We start from the raw sequence: 12,568 nt of genomic DNA on the forward strand, positions 1-12,568 counted from the left end.
GAGACCGGGGAGGGGAGGGAGGGAGCGAGGGAGAGACAGAGGAGAGAGGAGGGGATAGGTCAGAGGGAGGGGATAGGTCAGAGGAGGGGATAGGTCAGAGGAGGGGATAGGTCAGAGGAGGGGATAGGTCAGAGGAGAGACCGGGGAGGGGGAGGGAGGAAGCGAGGGAGGGAGAGACAGAGGAGAGAGGAGGGGATAGGTCAGAGGAGGGATAGGTCAGAGGAGGGGATAGGTCAGGAGAGACCGGGGGGAGGAAGTAGGGAGTAACAGAGGAGAGAGGAGGGGATAGGTCAGGGGAGAGACCGGAGGGAGGGGTGGAGGAAGCGAGGGAGAGACAGAGGAGAGAGGAGGGGATAGGTCAGGGGAGAGACCGGAGGGAGGGGGAGGGAGGAAGCGAGGGAGGGAGAGACAGAGGAGAGAGGAGGGATAGGTCAGAGGAGGGGATAGGTCAGAGGAGGGGATAGGTCAGGGGAGGAGAGACCGGGGGGGGGGAGAGAGGAAGCGAGGGAGGGAGAGACAGAGGAGAGAGGAGGGGATAGGTCAGGGAGAGACCGGAGGGAGGGGGAGGGAGGAAGCGAGGGAGAGACAGAGGAGAGACGAGGGGATAGGTCAGGGGAGAGAGACCGGAGGGAGGGGGAGGGAGGAAGCGAGGAGGGAGAGACAGAGGAGAGAGGAGGGGATAGGTCAGGGGAGAGACCGGAGGGAGGGGAGGAGGGAGGAAGCGAGGGAGAGACAGAGGAGAGAGGAGGGGATAGGTCAGGGGAGAGACCGGAGGGAGGGGGAGGGAGGGAGCGAGGAGAGACAGAGGAGAGAGGAGGGGATAGGTCAGGGGAGAGACCGGAGGGGGAGGGGGAGGGAGGAGCGAGGGAGGAAGCGAGGGAGAGACAGAGGAGAGAGGAGGGGATAGGTCAGGGGAGAGACCGGAGGGAGGGGGAGGGAGGAAGCGAGGGAGGGAGAGACAGAGGAGAAAGGAGGGGATAGGTCAGGGAGAGACCGGAGGGAGGGGGAGGGAGGAAGCGAGGGAGGGAGAGACAGAGGAGAGAGGAGGGGATAGGTCAGGGGAGAGACCGGAGGGAGGGGGAGGGAGCGAGGAGAGACAGAGGAGAGAGGAGGGGATAGGTCAGAGGAGGGGATAGGTCAGAGGAGGGGATAGGTCAGAGGAGGGGATAGGTCAGAGGAGGAGGATAGGTCAGAGGAGAGACCGGAGGGAGGGGGAGGGAGGGAGCGAGGGAGAGACAGAGGAGAGAGGAGGGGATAGGTCAGAGGAGAGACCGGGGGGAGGGGGAGGGAGGGAGCGAGGGAGAGACAGAGGAGAGAGGAGGGGATAGGTCAGAGGAGGGGATAGGTCAGAGGAGGGGATAGGTCAGAGGAGGGGATAGGTCAGAGGAGAGACTGGGGGAGGGGGAGGGAGGAAGCGAGGGAGGGAGAGACAGAGGAGAGAGGAGGATAGGTCAGGGGAGAGACCGGAGGGAGGTGGAGGGAGGAAGCGAGGGAGAGACAGAGGAGAGAGGAGGGGATAGGTCAGGGGAGAGACCGGAGGGAGGGGGAGGGAGGAAGCGAGGGAGTGAGACAGAGGAGAGAGGAGGGGATAGGTCAGAGGAGGGGATAGGTCAGAGGAGGGGATAGGTCAGGGGAGAGACCGGGGAGGGGAGGGAGGAAGCGAGGAGAGACAGAGGAGGAGGAGGGGATAGGTCAGGGAGAGACCGGAGGGAGGGGAGGGAGGAAGCGAGGGAGAGACAGAGGAGAGAGGAGGGGATAGGTCAGGGGAGAGACCGGAGGAAGGGGGAGGGAGGGAGCGAGGGAGAGACAGAGGAGAGAGGAGGGGATAGGTCAGGGGAGAGACCGGAGGGAGGGGGAGGAGGGAGCGAGGAGGAAGCGAGGGAGAGACAGAGGAGAGAGGAGGGGATAGGTCAGGGGAGAGACCGGAGGGAGGGGGAGGGAGGAAGCGAGGGAGGGAGAGACAGAGGAGAGAGGAGGGGATAGGTCAGGGGAGAGACCGGAGGGAGGGGGAGGGAGGAAGCGAGGAGAGACAGAGCAGAGAGGAGGGGATAGGTCAGGGGAGAGACCGGAGGGAGGGGGAGGGAGGAAGCGAGGGAGAGACAGAGGAGAGAGGAGGGGATAGGTCAGGAGAGACCGGAGGGGGAGGGAGGGAGGAAGCGAGGGAGAGACAGAGGAGAGAGGAGGGGATAGGTCAGGGGAGAGACCGGAGGGAGGGGGAGGGAGGGAGGAAGCGAGGGAGAGACAGAGGAGAGAGGAGGGGATAGGTCAGGGGAGAGACCGGAGGGAGGGGGAGGGAGGAGGAAGCGAGGGAGAGACAGAGGAGAGAGGAGGGGATAGGTCAGGGGAGAGACCGGAGGGGGAGGGAGGGAGGAAGCGAGGGAGAGACAGAGGAGAGAGGAGGGGATAGGTCAGGGGAGAGACCGGAGGGAGGGGGAGGGAGGGAGGAAGCGAGGGAGAGACAGAGGAGAGAGGAGGGGAAAGGGGGATTGTTAACGATTGGTGCCCTGGCAGTGGCGCGGCGGTGAGGGAGCGAGGGGAGCATTGAGGTTGGACCGGCAGGCGTGCAGCTGAACACCAGAGAGGTTCCCAGATGGCTGTGTGGGTTCGCTGCAGCTCTGGCAATGTGGTGACTGCAGCACAAACTAACTTTATTTTCATTGGCTCCTGCTGCCTCTGTCCAGAGTAGAGATAGATGGCCCCTTCTTGAGCAAGGGAGTGTGTGTGTGTGTGTGAGAGAGAGGAGGGAAGGGGGGGTGGTTGACATGCTGCTCTTGTAGAGGGCACCACACTAGGGAATGCTTATGTCTGTGTGTGTGTGTGTGTGTGTGTGTGTGTGTGTGTGTGTGTGTGTGTGTGTAATAGCGCACAGCTATGTAAAATTCATAAGCTCTCCTTGGGCAGCGGCAAAGGAATCAGTAAAGATGGAGCACACACACACACACACACACACACACACACACACACACACACACACACACACACACACACACACACACACACACACACACACACACACACACACACACACACAGATTATTTTTCAAGTGTTGCTTGTTGAAAATGTCTTTAAACATTTCCTGTCTGTAACCCTTTTAGAGAGGCAGAACTAGAAATGGAATCCATAGACCTGTTATCACATATGGGAGAAGTGATGTTTGCCAACCAGATGAGAATCAGGACAGAATCATTTGGAGTATTCCACTGACCACAGCTTTCTCACTGTGCTCTGCCTGCTCTGCATTCAACCAAGCATTTCTGCCCAATCTATTTCTATGCAGATGATGCAACTGTACTTGGAGGGGGAATGTGTCCTGGGAGAGACATCACCATACCCCACCTCTCTCTGCGTCATTTCCCAAACAAAGTGCTTAAGAAGCAAACGAATCCCGTCGGACCCCCTCTTACCCCTTCGCTTCCCTTTCCTAATAAATCAGCATCATTGACCACTGGACAGACTCCAGCTTTAAAATGTGTTTTTACCACAGGCAGCTAAGGACGCATAAAATGTATCACTCAAAGTTCCTCGGCCCGGGCATTTCACAGATACTTTGCCAGGCCAAGTGTTTAACTGCTTTTGTTGTGGGGCGGCCATAACTGGAGAATATGCGCTCACTACCTCATGGATATGATTTATATGTATATAATAAAGTCATATAGAATGCTCTCTTTCTGTTCCAGATGTTGTTTTTTTTGAGGACCTGAAGTGTCTGGAGAGATGCCTAGACAGAAATACATGGAATCATGTACACACAAGCAGGTGTGTATGTAGATACATACAACGAATACACGCACACAAATGCACATACACTGACGCCAGGTTGCACACACACACAGACATGTGTCCGCACACACACACAGACATGTGTCCACACACACACACAGACATGTGTCCACACACACACAGACATGTGTCCGCACACACACACAGACATGTGTCCACACACAGACATGTGTCCACACACACACACAGACATGTGTCCACACACACACAGACATGTGTCCGCACACACACACAGACATGTGTCCGCACACACACACAGACATGTGTCCACACACACACACAGACATGTGTCCACACACACACACAGACATGTGTCCACACACAGACATGTGTCCACACACACACACACAGACATGTGTCCACACACACACAGACATGTGTCCACACACACACACAGACATGTGTCCACACACACACACAGACATGTGTCCACACACACACACAGACATGTGTCCACACACACACACAGACATGTGTCCACACACACACACACACACACACACACACAGACAGACATGTGTCCATACACACACAGACATGTGTCCACACACACACAGACATGTGTCCACACACATGTGTCCACACACACACACAGACATGTTGCATTAGAATGTTTTGATTATCATTTTTGATTTATCGAAAATTAAAACATACAATCGACCTGCAGTGAAGCCACTCAACATTTACATTACATTCAGTCATGTAACAGACTCCCATCCAGAGCCACACACAGGAGCAACCAGGGTCAACGCCATGCTCAAGGGCACCTCGACAGAACTCCCACAAAGTCAAAACGGGGACCCGAACCAGTGTCCTATTGGTCACCGGCCCAAGCTCCCAACCACCAGGCCACCAACCATTCAAGATCCCCCACCCCGAAAAACAAACCTCTCCTTACATTCCCTCCCACCCAAGCCACAGTCCCACAATGCACCAACAAAAAGAACAAAAGAAAAATAGAAATTAAAAAAGAAATCAACAATGCAAAAAATAAAAAAGACAACGAAAGCAAAAGAGCAAGATCAGCTCAATACGCTTGAGTACTATTTACATGTGTGTGTGCACATGTGTGCGTTTGAATGCGAGTGTGTGTATATGCATGTGTAGACGCGTACAAGCACCTGCGCGGCATCGGCATCGGCGTCAGCCTCAGGCAAACAGGCATTGGATGTAACAACGTTGCCCCTCTCTGTTGCATTAGGAGTTACTCTCGCTTGTCATGTCCTGGCAGTCTAGGAGTGAAGACTGTGTGAAGTGGATGGCAGCGGTTCAAAAGTGTGTGGAGAATGACTGAGCATGTTTCTCTCCCTCTATCTGCCGCCCTGATTAGATTAAACCATTCCTCAATTGATTGTAACGAGACTGTCAAAAGAAAATATCTTCCATAACTGGTGAAATACGTGTAGAACGTGTTCGTGAGATAAAGCAGAAAATCAAATCAGCAGATGTCACAAAGTTATCTTGTTGTATTGTACAGTACTCTTAGTCCAAATAGATGATGCAATAATGATGTCAGTGGTTCCATCTTTAACCGAAGGACAACGCTGCTTTAAAATATCTCACTTATGTCTCTCTCGCTCTCTCTGAGACAAACAATTATTGCCTCCAGAATTTTTACAACAACAACTCCCAGCACTTCTTCCAAGGCCGGCGAAAAGCCAAGTAAACATGCATCAAAGCTTGAAAAGTTCAATTTTCAGAACATGTCTGAGTAGTAGGCTTCTGGTTGCTGCAGCCAAGACTGGTGATTACATTGAGGATTGAGAATTAATAGGAGAGACAGGCAGAGCCTCAGAGAACACACACACACACAGAGAGAGAAACGAATAAGTGATGTCTTAATGTAATGACTGTGTAATGATGATTAGACTGAATTACCACCTTTTACAAAGTCCTTCACTCGTGGTTGGCCATTCTGGGTTGTCTGTCTTGTTCCTCATAACATAAGCCCCTCTGCCAACCCCACACTGCTGAACACAGAACCAGACAGACATCCCATGTCTAGTTTGAGGGGGAGTGGGTGGGCTGTCTGGGTTGCCTGAGGGCAGGCTTCTTCATCTTACCAACTTCTTTTGTTTTACCCTTATTTCACCAGGTAAGTTGACTGAGAACACATTCTCATTTACAGCAACGACCTGGAGAATAGTTACAGGTGAGAGGAGGGAGATTAATGAGCCAATTGTAAACTTGGGATGATTAGGTGACCGTGAAGGTATGAGGGCCAGATTGGGAATTTAGCCAGGACACCAGGGTTAACACCCCTACTCTTACGATAAGTGCCATGGGATCTTTAGTGACCACAGAGAGTCAGGACATCTGTTTAATGTCCCACCCGAAAGACAGCACCCTACACAGGGCAATGTCCCCAATCACTGCCCTGGGGATTTGGGATATTATTTTTTAGACCTGAGGAAAGGGTGCCTCCTACTGACCCTCCAACACCACTTCCAGCAACATCTGGTCTCCCATCCAGGACCAACCCTGCTTAGCTGCTTAGCTTCAGAAGCAAGCCAGCAGTGGGATGCAGGGTGGTATCCTGCTGGCATACCGTTCGACTAACAGAGGTGGAAAGCGTGTGCGCACGCAGGCATACGTGTGTGTGTGGTGTGTGTGTGTGTGTGTGTGTGTGAGAAAGTGAGAAGAAGAATGATCAAGAGATAAGACAGGGATAGCAGCATTGAGTCTCTTCACCCCAAGCACAACTAGGATCTATTTTGAAAAGAAACTAACCACATAGAAAAAGGTCCCTATACCGCTGATGGGATGTGGCGGCCCAATTATAGATGTCAACCATTTACATAAGGCTTCAAAGAAGAGCAGAAAACTAATTCAATTATTAATTCATTCCGCTTCCGTTTGTTGGTAAATAACCAATGCGGTTGAGGAGAGGAGCGACTGAATGGTACAGATTAAACGTAGAAAAACCTGGCCTGACAACAGTGACAGAATGAGAATGGGACAGGAAGTCACACACTGACAAAAATAAAATTGTTCCGCATCAACAGCGTTTTTAGAGAGCCCTCAATGGGGCTTTCACAGCTGATCAGCCTCTCGTTTCGGAAAGAACGCGCCCCGCTCAAATGAACTGCTGATCCACTTTAAAACTTTGACAAGCCCTATTACACAGACGGATGGGTATTTGCTGCGGCGCCCGAGCTGCGTTCACCAGCCTCCTGTCTCCTACCGCGGCGCCCGAGCTGCGTTCACCAGCCGTCTGTCTCCTACGTTCACAGACACTCAAGGGCTGCTAAAAGCAGCTCCAGTCAACTCCTATCTGATGTGTCTGCTTTATCAACACAAGTTGCTGTGCTGGAAAGTGGCGCTCGCCCCCCCCCCCCCGAGCACTAATAATCAATAATGCAGCTGGAGCTGTCATTCACTAGGACAATGCTGCACTGCTCAGACAAAATGGCCGCCACTGGGCCACAACATTCTCTCACTGGGGGAAGAAAGATGCACTGATATGGGACTTATCTTTCTGTTTATTCACATGAAGATGATTTGAATAAAGGGAGTGTAATAAAGGTAATGTATTTGAAAATAACCTGCGCTCAGCAGTACTCAGCCAAGATGGCCACCTTCAGGGCAACATTCTCTCACTGGGGAAGATAAGTGCACTGATATGGGACTTATCTGTTCATTCACATGAAGATGATTTGAATAAAGGAGTTGGACATTTGGAAAAGGATCTGCACTTAGCTAAAATGGCCGTCACAGGGAGACAACATTTTCTCAGTAGGGAAGATAGATGAACAGAAATGGACTTGTAGACTTATCTAGCTATGTATTAACATAAACATCATTTGATTTAGGGCCCAGGGGTATTCCCTTGTAAATAGTTTGGTTCTTAGGATGGTAGAGTAGTTAAAGATTTAGACCCATCCCTCTGCATTAAAAGGAAAAATGCACTGCGTTCTGCATCATATGATGGATGTTGCATCATCATGATGGTGGCAAGTGACAATTTGCTTCTTGAAAGTCCAATATCTTGAAAACGTGATTGCTGACATGCAAAACACTTTGGCACTGTATCAACAGTGAACTAATGAAAAAAATATCTATTATATATTTTTGAGTGGATTATTCCTTTAAGCTCAAAACTACAGACCCTCTCAGGTACAATGGACGTTCAGTGACAAGTACATTTTCCCTGACCCTGGAGTTGCTATTTCCTGGTAGGAGGCATGTGACAATACACTTGCTGACATTGTCTGAACGGTCTGAATGTCCAAAATGCTGTGCATGGCTTTTAGCTACAATACAGTGTATTCGGAATGTATTCAGACCCCTTGGCTTTTCCCACATTCTGTTACATTACAGCCTTGTTCTAAAATGTATTAAATACTTTTTCTCCCTCATCAATCAATACACACACAACCCCATAATGACAAAGCAAAAACAGATTTTAGAAATGATTGCAAATGTATTAATGTATTAAAAATACAAATAATTGACATAAGTATTCAGACCCTTTGCTATGAGACTATACATAGACTTAGCTGATACAAGCAAATAAACTAACCCAGAAAGCTCTCTCTATATATACAGTGCCAGTCAAATGTTTGGACACACCTATTCATTCAAGGGTTTTTCTTTATTTTTGCTATTTTCAACATTGCAGAATAATAGTGAAGATATCAAAACTATGGAATCATTTAGTAACCAAAGACGTGTTAAACAAATCAAATATATTATAGATTTTAGATTCGCAAAGTACCCACCCTTTGCCTTGATGACAGCTTTGCACACTCTTGGCATTTTCTCAACCAGCTTCACCTGGAATGCTATTCCAACAGTCTTGAAGGAGTTCCCACATATAAGTACTTGTTGGATGCTTTTCCTTCACTCTGCGGTCCAACTCATCCCAAACCATCTCAATTGGGTTGAGGTCAGGTGATTGTGGAAGCTAGGTCATCTGATGCAGCACTCCATCACTCTCCTTCTTGGTGAAATAGCCCTTACACAGCCTGGAGATGTGTTGGGTCATTGTCCTGTTGGAAAAACAAATGATAGTCCCACGAAGCGCAAACCAGATGGGATGGCGTATCGCTACAGAATGCTATGGTAGCCATGCTGTATAAGTGTGCCTTGAATTCTAAATAAATCACTGACAGTTTCACCAGCAAAGCACCCACACACCATTACACCCCTCCTCCATGTTTCACGGTGGGAAGCACACATGCAGAGATTATCCGTTCACCTACTCTGTGTCTCACAAAGACACAGCGGTTGGAACCAAAAATCTCAAATTTGGACTCATCAAACCAAAGCACAGATTTCCACCGGTCTAATGTCTATTGCTCCCAGCAAGTCTCTTCTTATTATTGGTGTCCTTTAGTAGTGGTTTCTTTGCACCAATTCGACCATGAAGGCCTAATTCACGCAGACTTTTCTGAACAGTTAAAGTTGAGATGTGACTGTTACTTGAACTCTGTGAAGCATTTATTTGGCCTGCAATTTCTGAGGCTGGTTACTCTAATGAACTTACCCTCCGCAGCACAGGTAACTCTGGGTCTTCCTTTCCTGTGGTGGTCCTCATGAGTGCCAGTTTCATCATAGCGCTTGATGGTTTTTGAGACTGCACTTGAAGAAGCTCTAAAAGTTCTTGAAATGTTCCGTATTGGCTGACATTCATGTCTTAAAATTAATGATGGACTGTCTCTTTGCTGATTTGAGCTGATCTTGCCATAATATGGACTTGGTATTTTATCAAATAGGGCTATATTCTGTATACCACCCCTACCTTGTCACAACACAACTGGCTCAAATGCATTAAGAAGGAAAGAACTTCCACAAATTAACCTAAGGTCCACCTGTTAATTTAAATGCATTCCAGGTGACTACCTCATGAAGCTGGTTGAGAGAATGCCAAGATTATGCAATGCTGTCATCAAGGCAAATGGTGGCTACTGAAAATAAAATATATTTTGATTTGTTCCACACTTTGTTGGTTACTACATGATTCCATGTGTTGTTTCATAGTTTTCATGTCTTTACTATTATGCTACAATGTAGAAAATAGTACAAATAAAGAAAAACCATTGAATGAGTAGGTGTGTCCAAACTTTTGACAGGCACTGTGTATATATATATATCCACTTCTGAGTACAGTCCTGCCGTAGGCTAGATGACTTACTGATTGTAGAGTAGATATGTGATTCAGTTTCTGAGAGGGACTGGATACTTTAGTGCGTGGTCTGGAAACAGAGAAGATATCCCGTCACACAGAGATCATGCAGCTGAGCAATTAGAGACAAATCCATCTGCACACATCACAGATCCCTCACTCTTCACCCGCAATTAACACTCCTCCTCACTGTAGACGAAGGAGAGTGAATGAGCACACGTGGCATGTCTATTTCTCTTCTCTGCAATCAATGGAATACTAACAGTTGATCACATCTGCCAATATGTCACGCTCTTTGATGCCCATTTGTCACTGAATGTTGGTGAAATCAGTCAACAAATAATGTAGCTTTCATCCAGTTCAATTGAACATGAGTGAAGCTGTGCTCGGCTCATGTTTCTGTACTAATTCACTTCTTAACTAATTGGTGCAAACGTGTCTTCTCAACCAATCATTGATCACGTACAGAAAAGTTAGTCCTACTTTACATGAGGAAGTAATGCCATCATCATAACTGCTGAACGACAACTACTGGCATTCTAGAAGAGAAAGAAGCAGATAGTTTTACAATGATAGAGTCGTTATATACTAATTACATTGCGCTTAAGACACAGCAGATAAACTTTTTCCTCAAACCAGAGCAGTTCCAGCTCAATGACCTAGCATAACCTTGTTTAATGGGCCTAAAAACCAACGCATAATAACTGCAGTAAAAATTGCAGAGTGGATAATGACTCAAATCATTGTTCTCATAACTTGAACTATGAATCCTCATTCAATCCCACACTTTAAATACTATTATTACTATTTAGAATATACTAATGTCTTTCCTCTCCAAAGCTCTGATTATATTCCATTCCCACACAACGCGGTCCTTGATCCTCCCTAAATCTCATTACAACCAGCCTATATGTGAGAGGGTGGAACAGAACAATCCGCATCCCCTGGGCCCTGTTTTTCAAAAGTTATCTATCCGGATTTCACTTATTGGAGAGGATTAAATGCATAGAAATAGAATGAATAGACTGGACTAACAAGAACTAACTTGTTTCCAGGAAGTTGAGGAATTGAGGCGATGATGTGAAGTGTAGTTGACAGGATAGACAGGCTACGAGGGAGAGTTGTGCCTGAGGAGGGTTTTGGCTTGGTGAAGTGAGCCAGGAGGGGGAGGATGCCTACATAGTGCACTATTTCTGACAAGAGCCCCATTGAAAGAAGTAAGTAGGGGTAGGGTGCCATTTGGGAGACACATGAATGGATCGATTCTGTCTGACTGGAGGCCCACAACATTGATGACGCATCTAGAAGTGTTTGAGATTCACCCCGACACTGTTCGGGTCTTAATGGGATTCAAACATTTTAGATGCAGAGAGGGAGACGGCTGGGTGGGAGTCTGGAGGGAGAGAGGGAGGCGGCTGGGTGGGAGTCTGGAGGGAGAGAGGGAGACGGCTGGGTGGGAGTCTGGAGGGAGAGAGGGAGACGGCTGGGTGGGAGTCTGGAGGGAGAGAGGGAAGCAGACAGACAGGCAGAATGAAAGAGCGCTAGAGAGGTAGACAGACAGGCAGGCTGCCAGTGAGACACATGGACACGCACAAGGACATACAGGTGGACACAGACACTGATAAGCTGACAGGATAATACACCCAAAACAGATAGACACACTCCCCCAATCAGGCAAACAGCAGGCAAACAGTCAGACTTAGAGAAGAGGCTGGCAGACAGACAGACAGACAGACCGGCAGACCCACAGCCAGAGACATGCTGGCAGGGTTGTGCAGCCCAAGCAAGTCTCGGGCTCAGTTATTGACAGCTCCCATCAGTCCAGGCAGAGGTCCAGCAGGACAGTCAGGCCCGGAGCTCACAGCTCACCCAGGAGCAGCTCTCACCCTCCCCAGCCTCATCATTATTCTGTTGGCCCTGTTTGGAACCGAGGGACTGTTCCATTACTCACACACTGTCAAAGATACGGCAGAGAGAGCCTCACATCCCAATCTGCATGGAGAAGCATACACACACACACACACACACAGACAGGAACACACTCCCTCCTCCTCCGTCTTTCTCTCTCCTTCTCCCAAAAATATGCACACAGTCTCTCTCCATCTCTCAAACAGTGTCAAAAACACACACTCACACTCCCTCTACTGCCCGCTCTTTCTCCCAAAAATGCACCCACATCCTGTCTCTATATCTTTCTCAACATGAACACATTGTAAAACACACACACACACACTAGGGCCGGGACCATACCAGTATGGTGCTACTCGTTAGTATGGGGGTAAGGGAACACAACACATGGCGGGTTGAACTTGTTTAGAAATCAGCTCCAATGTTGGAAACGAGCATTATGATGTCATCCAGAGTCACATGTATTTATTTTCTAAACGGTAGTACAATATGTTACATAGAGCAGGTTTTTAAAGGACCAAAGAGATCTGCTTCGTGTTTTCATTTTTGGTATGAAAGAAATATTGCGATACTGGTATCGTCACAGCCTTAACACACACACAGTGGCTTCTCAACATCCCAGGCTGGTTTGATATCTAACATCTCTACATTAAAATGCTTGTCAGCAACCTAAAACAAAACACCTTTATTCTTCATCTCTATCGACTACAAAGTGTTTGAAGTCAGAATAACACTGATCAAGGAACGCTAAA

Source organism: Oncorhynchus nerka, linkage group LG18 (genome assembly GCF_034236695.1).
Source record: "Oncorhynchus nerka isolate Pitt River linkage group LG18, Oner_Uvic_2.0, whole genome shotgun sequence".
NCBI classification, from domain to species: domain Eukaryota; kingdom Metazoa; phylum Chordata; class Actinopteri; order Salmoniformes; family Salmonidae; genus Oncorhynchus; species Oncorhynchus nerka.